Source organism: Tasmannia lanceolata, unplaced genomic scaffold (assembly GCF_043159265.1).
Source record: "Tasmannia lanceolata isolate RefF3 unplaced genomic scaffold, GAP_Taslan_0.1 ptg000008l, whole genome shotgun sequence".
In the NCBI taxonomy this organism is placed as follows: domain Eukaryota; kingdom Viridiplantae; phylum Streptophyta; class Magnoliopsida; order Canellales; family Winteraceae; genus Tasmannia; species Tasmannia lanceolata.
The window spans coordinates 19,081,484-19,089,463 of NW_027518685.1; positions in this window are offsets into that span (position 1 = coordinate 19,081,484).

Sequence of the window (7,980 nt, forward strand, 5' to 3'; positions counted from 1 at the left end):
CTCTCTCTCTCTCTCTCTCTCAATATAATTAGAAAACAATGTTTTTAAAAACCATCCAAGACAAGCACTCTCTTTCATAATCTTATTTGCAAACTATAAAATGAGTACCCACTTGTGTCGAAACAAGATACCAATTCCAACACTCTTTTTTCTGAGAAATTATATGGTGAAGGGCGGAGTAGAGACACGTTGATTTTTCTCAAGGTAAAAGTAAAAAAGGGAGATCAAACTCGAGGTAAAAGTAAAAAGAGGGAGTTTGACCTGGATCAAAAATCAAGGGGGAGATTTTTTCCTCTCTCTGCCCTTATTGTTGGATGGTCGGCCACCATATAAAAACTCTTTTTTTCTATTGATAATAAAAAATCCAAATGTTTTGGCATCTCTCTGGAAGGAGAATAAGCTATCTAAAAATTTCATAGAACTTAAAACCCTTACGACAATGAGACCGACTTAATCTGAATTACAGACAAAAGCATTCCTTAATTATAACACTAGATAATTCCTCTGTAATATGTTTAAATATGAGATGTGAACTGGTGAGATAAGCCTACATTGAGTAATAACGTGAGACAATTTCATAGTCGTTTCGTCTTTCAAAGTGGGGCCCAAGTGGTCCAACAGGTTCATTGTCACGTTATTTTTTGAATTTTCTTAACGTTTTCCTTTTAAATTTAATGATGCAAAACATTTATATATTTTGCTATGCATCACCCATTAACCTTTCTTAATCTTCCAATTTGCAGAGATTTTCCCATTTAACGTGGATTACTGCTTTTTATCTTTTTAATTATACATTTATGAACAACAAAAACGGAGGGTCAAGATCATGTGATGAAAGAGTTTTGAGGCATGACCTACAGTGAGAACAAGCAGATGTACGGTTCGGATCATCGAACAAATGGCCCCAAGACTTACTTTTCCCTTCTCATGAACACCGTATAATTTCTATTTATAAAAGGAGACGATATTTTCACTCCCTCTGCATTACATATGCGCTCCCCTGATAACGTGATTTGAGTATCTGACATGAAAAGTGGGCAACTTTAACGCCTTTTGACGTGGGCGCATGCGTAGTGCAGGGGGGTGAAAACATCATCGCCCTTTATAAATTGTAATTTATTCTCTTGGCTACTCATCTGTATGAATTGCCTAAGAAAGTCTATTTTTCAAATGTACAAAAGAGAAAATTACACCAGATAAGAAAAATCTTTATAGGAAAATATTGCTTCTTATAAATTAATTCTGTAAAAATGACGTCTTCAAGATAGAATCCCAACACTTCATCAATATAAAACATTTTCCCAAGTTAATTTTCTCAATGTCATAAACAGGCGCCTAGAGACAATCCTACTAAACTTATAAAAAAATATTTTTTTTTACTATGTATGTTAAATTTCCAATATCCATGATCAATTATATTTTGAGAAATGATATTTACACTCCCCTTTGACAGTTTTTATCCTAAAAGTGACTGCATTTTAAACCTATTTTGTTTCTCTTTTATCCAAAACGAGTTCATTTTTTAATGGCAAAAAGAGCAGTGGAAATTTTGGGAACTGGGTGGAAATATCATTTATACTTGCACTAAGCCACTGAGGGATGCTGCTGACTTTTGCAGTTTAGCAGATTTTTAGGTGGTTGTTGTAATGTTCTCCCTTGAAAAGTTCAGCGCTTTTCACGAAATTTCCTAGCAAATCCCACTAATAAAATATTGGGATAATTACATTTACACCCCCTCTAGTTTCTGACACATTCACTTCCACCCCTATAGTTTAAAATGTGACAAATACACCCCTGTAGTTTCAATTTGTTTAAGGTTTGCCCCCTCAGCTGAAGGTTCGTCATACATTGAAGGGTTAGGATGATCCGATGGAGCTGATTTTTTGAGCACACCCTATCTATGTCAGGACCCATCAAATGAACGCTTTGGATCATCTAAATAATGTGGGCCCATACCCGAATCCAAATACTACCAAAAAATCATCCAAATAATGTGGGCCTACATTGTTTGGATGATCCAAAGCGTTCATTTGATGGGTCCTGACATAGATAGGGTGTGCCCAAAAAATCAGCTCCATCAGATCATCCTAACCCTTCAATCTATAGACGAACCTTCAGCTGAGGGGGCCTACCTTAAACAAATTGAAACTACAGGGGTATATTTGTCACGTTTTAAACTATAGGGGTGGAAGTGGATGTGTCGGAAACTAGAGGGGGTGTAAATGTAATTTTCCCTAAAATATTTTTGACTTTCCCTCTCTTTTGCGGTACAAATTTGAAACTTCGAGGAAGGTGGGGAGAGAAAGAGGTTTATTGTCCTAAAAAGGTGACAAAGACCTTGTCTTATGGGGACAATTTGATTTTTTTTTTTTCACTTCGTACGTCACTTGGATGTGGAGTGTGTTAGAAAATTCTAAAAGGACGGTGACTGTCAGGTTCTTTCCTAACAGCCATTTTCTGGGCCCACATGATTGTATCAGAACCGTGTGGATCTTCTCATCAGGCTGTCCAAGAAGATCAATGGTTCCGATTACATATACATGTCACCATGTAGTTGGACTAAAACTATAAACCCGTATTACAAACGTAAGGAATGCTAACCTGAAGGACGCCCATGCAAAAACCATACAACGGGCACCCCCATTGGATCCATGTTATCAAAGTGTAATTATATTAGCACTGGAAATTTTAAAGTAAAGGAATAACTACACTTTGGTGACATGGATCCAATGGGCGTGCTTGGGGCTTGTTTCTGCAAAAACCAGACAACTACATGCCCCCATGTAGTTGGACTAAAACTAAAAACCGGTATAGATAGGGTGGCCCGTTGTCTGGTTTTTGCATGGGCGCCCTTCAGGTTAGCAATCCTCTACAGACATTTATTGGTGGGCCCTACTATGGATTGTCGTGTAGAGATTTTGTATGATCTTAGCCATTTGAGTAAATTAATATATAGGATTTTTCTCATCATTGGCCATTTTGTTTCGGATAGGAGTGCAAGTTTCATAAGCTCCATGCTCCAGACATATGAGTTAAATGAACTAAGAGATATTCGAGCTAATGAGGTTGCTCTTTCTCTCTTGAAATAGAAAGGCCGCTAACTGGCTTTGGTGCCAAATTGCCTAGACATTCCCATATTATGGATTTAGAAAGAACTTGATCAAATGGGTTTAATATGAATAATGAGAAAGCAAGAGAAGCCCAAACTCACAAACCAAAGAATCACCAGTGAATGACTTGCACATGCTCACATTAGGGTTTTTTAAGGAAGTTTAAGATTGTAATGGGCCACACTTGTGATTATCCAAACAATCCATCTCATGGACACTACATTTCATCTCCAATCCGCTAAACATTAAACATTGAAAATTTGAAATAGACTTCCCTAACTATTCAATCGAATGTATCTTTTGTCATTTACTATGGACCGTATGCATCATATGTAGGGAGATGATAAATGCACCCCCTTCGTTTACATCTCTATTTTTAAACAGTACACTTTCCCATCAATCCATATTGTCCAGTACAATAAAAGTCCCATCAATACCCTACTTTAACATCGTCAGAGGAAGTTAGGAGGGCAGTTACAACCGGTTGGATTGATACCCATTTGAAGCTAATGTACAGTAGAGAAGGAATGCCTTCTGGTGTACAGCTTATCCACATGATCATTCCTCATTAAACATCATAAGAAGACGACAAAAAATATTCAGTAAGACCATGTTTGGCACCCATGAAAGTTTTTTCCATGGAATATTTGCTTATCAAATGATGGGAGAGGGGCAAGGAAGGTGGGACACAGAGAGAATTGAGAGGGCATGACCATGAGTGAGGAGAAGGTGCCATGTGGCTGGAAAACAAGGAAAACAATAACTCTATTTTGACACTTGGTTATTGTAAGCTAATATTCCATGAAATGAATTTTCATGGTTGCCAAAGACATGGCCTAAAAATGTCAAAATTGTCGCCGGGGCATAGTCACGAGATTAAATTTTCAGAGTATAGCCTTAAAAAAATACGCTTTAAGGCTGTACTCTGAATTTATGAGATATTTGGCCTAAACCTAAAACGCCTCGAAGTAAGGCTATTTTCTTCATCTAGCTTACTTGCATTCTGTTCCATCGTATGTTTAGGTAACATACATGGAATACAGTTAGTTGGTGGCAAACTTACATGTAGAGATAGAAGAAAGAAACTAACATTTAATCTATACGATTTCTCTAGTTAGGTTGGAAAATAGTTGTTGCTAACTCGGCCTAATCTTTCTTTTCAACTCTCAACCGTTATTACTCAATGTGGGATTGAAATAGTGAACGTTTAACAAAGGGGAATGATATTTCCCGCCCTCTCTGACGGATAAAACCCTCCCTCTGACGCCTAATCTTTCGGTCCGGAATTTAGGTGGATACCGAAATCGAAATCGGGTATACCCGAAACGTTACAAAATTTTGCAAATTTCGAAATTTCGTTTAAGGAAGATCACCCAAAAATCTCGATTTTATTTTTTTAGTTAAAATTATTCAGCTGAAATTTCCTGAAATTTTGGTATTTTTTTATTTCATTCAATTTCGACCGAAATCTCAGTTTCGGCGAGGACCAAAACGCATTCCAAAACCAAAATTTGAAACCATGCTTAAGAGTTAAGAGTACGCTTCTGTGTTAACTGTAGCTACCAATTGGCTCCTTAGGACAATTCTTGAAAAAAATTTAACCAATATATGATTAGACTTCATACTGAGATGTGTCTTTTGCCACAGGCTTTAAAGTTAGAGCGTGTAATGTCCCTGCGACACAGCTTATGATCACGTTGGGAAAGACATCTAGAACATAGTTAGCAAAAAAGATATCAACCAATAAAACTCTGTTTTTTAGGCAATTATTGCTGAGCCGTAACAAAACTTTTACGACGAATAAAACTCCATTTTTTTTACGCAAACGTTTTAAACACGCATGTTTAAAATGCGTTTTAAACAAGTATTTTTTTTGCCTACTTTCCAATTTTACACCATCATATTTTGTAAATGACAAAATTCTAAACTCATTTTCTAGTATTTCCGTTTTTTTTATCCAGTACCGTATTAAACTCAAAGTTTTGGCGTCCCCTTTTTTTGCCAAATCATGTTTTGCTAACTATGATCCAGACTCAAATCTTTCATGAATATGCCATGTCATGATAATATATATATCCAATAGGTTCCCAAAATTGTGTATGACAAAGGAACTGTATTTTCAAAATTTCTTCGTAATGCTGTGCCGTGTATTAGTTACCTATCTACCTATCTAATTTCGATCACTCATACTACATCGTAAGTACCTATCTAATTTAGTGGATGATCGACGAGATCAGTTTCTAAATACCGAGAGCACTAAACCGAATTTTGATTATATTAGTTTGACAATATCCCAAGAGTCCAATAATCAGTAATCAGTTTTGGACACAATCGGTTCTCAAAATCCAAAACAAACAGGCCCTTAGCCATATTCATTGTGAGGACTTTAGGGCCTCTTTGAAAACCTCTAAAAATTACTTACACATAATATCATAGGGGTGCAAGTTTGGCCCTGTCAGCCCTGACCTGCCCTGAGCCCGAACAGGGTCAGGGCTGGATTTTCCAACCCTGAGGGCGGGTCAGGGTTCATTTTTTTAGACCCTGACTCAGGTCGGGTCGGGTTCTGGGTTAATGCCTCGGGTACCCTGACATGGCCAGACCCTAAGTTTTCTATTATAAAATTAAACCATCTGTGCATGTTTCTTTTGCTAATGTTTTCTATTATCTTGGATTGATGTTTATTTAGATTATTATTATTAATTGTCTCTGTTGCCCGTCATGTTGTTGAATTCATATTGTCTTATTTTGTTCCCTTTCTCTGTTTATTGATCATTTTGTTCTATATGATAAGTGGTTGCTTTATTTTTGGCACTCTTAACAGGTATTTGCACTAGGGTCAATTAGGGCCGGGCCGGCCCAGCTCTGCCGAATCAGGGCGGGCTAGGGCCAGCACTGAGCCATGTAGGACGGGCAATGGGTTGAGGTTTTTTGGCCCTGACTCAAGGTCAGGGCGGGTCAAGGCCGAGATAATAGGTTCCAGGGTTGGGCTAGGGTTTTGAAAAACCCGACCCTGTTGCAGCCCTATAATCTCATATGTATATGGTTTCAAAGTTGAATATAATTATGTACAAATAACTATATAGCTAATAGGGGTTTGCTAGGCAATTTCACGGAAAGAGCAGCTCACTTTTGCAGGAGATAGCAGCGCCATGCTCACCTTTTAGCAGATTTTGTCCTATTGATGTAATTCATCTGCCTTGGCTATTCTCTTAAGCAAAAGTGAGCCGCGAGATGGCTTTCTGCAAAATTGCTTAGCAAATCTATAGTTATTATCTTCTAAAGAGGCCTTAATGCCCCATTTATAAATAAAAGTAAACTAAAATATAATAATCTTATGTGCAAATAAGGACCAATTATGGTGACAAGCAAAGAGGCCTAGGCCCGGTCTGCCTTCCAAATTTCTCATATGAATCGGGCTTGTAAATTGCAGGCCGGGCCTATTACCCAGATGAAATGGCTCTGACTTGACAAATTTGGTTACCCATGGCTCACTCCAGTCAAAAAATTTGGTTAACCACGACCCCAATCTTATGTGCACCATACCATGAGTGTGGCATTTTGTATAGCTGTTCTTATGTGAAAAATATGAGTTGGGTAGAAGTATAATTGGGGCCACTTGTTCAATGATCCAAACTATTTATGTGTTAGGACTTGCTATGTATGGTCCATGATTCAAAATGCACTCTCAACGGACGATTCTAACCTTTCATTTTGTGGCCGCTAAATGGACGGTGATGTATCAAAGAAGGCAAATCGGAGGGTTAGAATTGTCCAATTAGGGCGGATTTTGCTCCATGACCCACCCGCCTAGGAAATAAAAGGTTTGGATCATTGAGCATGTGGAACCCACTTATATTTTGCCGCTAAAAATAGAGGGTCTTGTTGGGTCGATAGCAGAAATTTAGGCTCTTGGGCTGGGCTCAAGCCCATACCTCTTATCCCGCTAGTATTTACTGGGCTTGGGCCTAGGGTCCAACTAGCCAAGGGATCCTACCAAGCATGGTTTTAGTTTGGGCTCAATCGGGTCCAACCTCCCTCAACCTAGCCCACTTGGACCAAAAGATCTGGGAAGAAAGACAAGCCAAGGAGAAACAAGACAGGGCGGAAGGAAATCAAATATCGCTAATGACGCCCGATTCACCCTATTCCTTGATAGCCGATCAGCGTCGACTTTAGCCGAGCAGCGAAGATGTTGAAAGTTGAAACCGGACAGGATGACCTTCCACTCGATCACAGATCTCATCGATGAAATTAGCAAATCTCCATGGATACGGCTTTCTACCATCCAACCATCTAATAGTATTAAGCGAATCCCCCTCCACTATCAAACTATCAAATATGTTATTGTCAATGAGCCTCATACCCTGACCTCTGGCTCACTAGAATCCTTGAATCCAATGGGACCTGAGAAAGACCATATGGCCTCTCCCTCCTCATCTCTAAGCAAACCACCCACTCAGGCCCTCTGGCCTCTCCCTCCTCGTCTCTAAGCAAACCACCCACTCTGGCAGGACCTGGATTTGCCATACCTTGACCCTTCATAATTTAACTTGAGCGATCCAGGGTTCGGCAGCATCCATCCTCTCTCTCTGAAGCGTAACAAACCTCCTTCCAACCTCTAATGATGGATGAGTAAATGGGTTTGTATCAGTTGTTTAGTATTACTTTCAAGACATGCCTTACCCTTAATCTGTATCTAGAGGGTCTTGGGGACGCGTTAGCAAAACTCTTTGCAAAGATAAAGTTTATAAATTCAAAACTCTTTGCAAAAATAAAGCTTATACATTCAATGCAACTATTATAAGGTACTTTCGCCAGGCAGCTATTATAAGGTCTTGAATGTCAGTTTCGATATACAATTTTGGTGTCA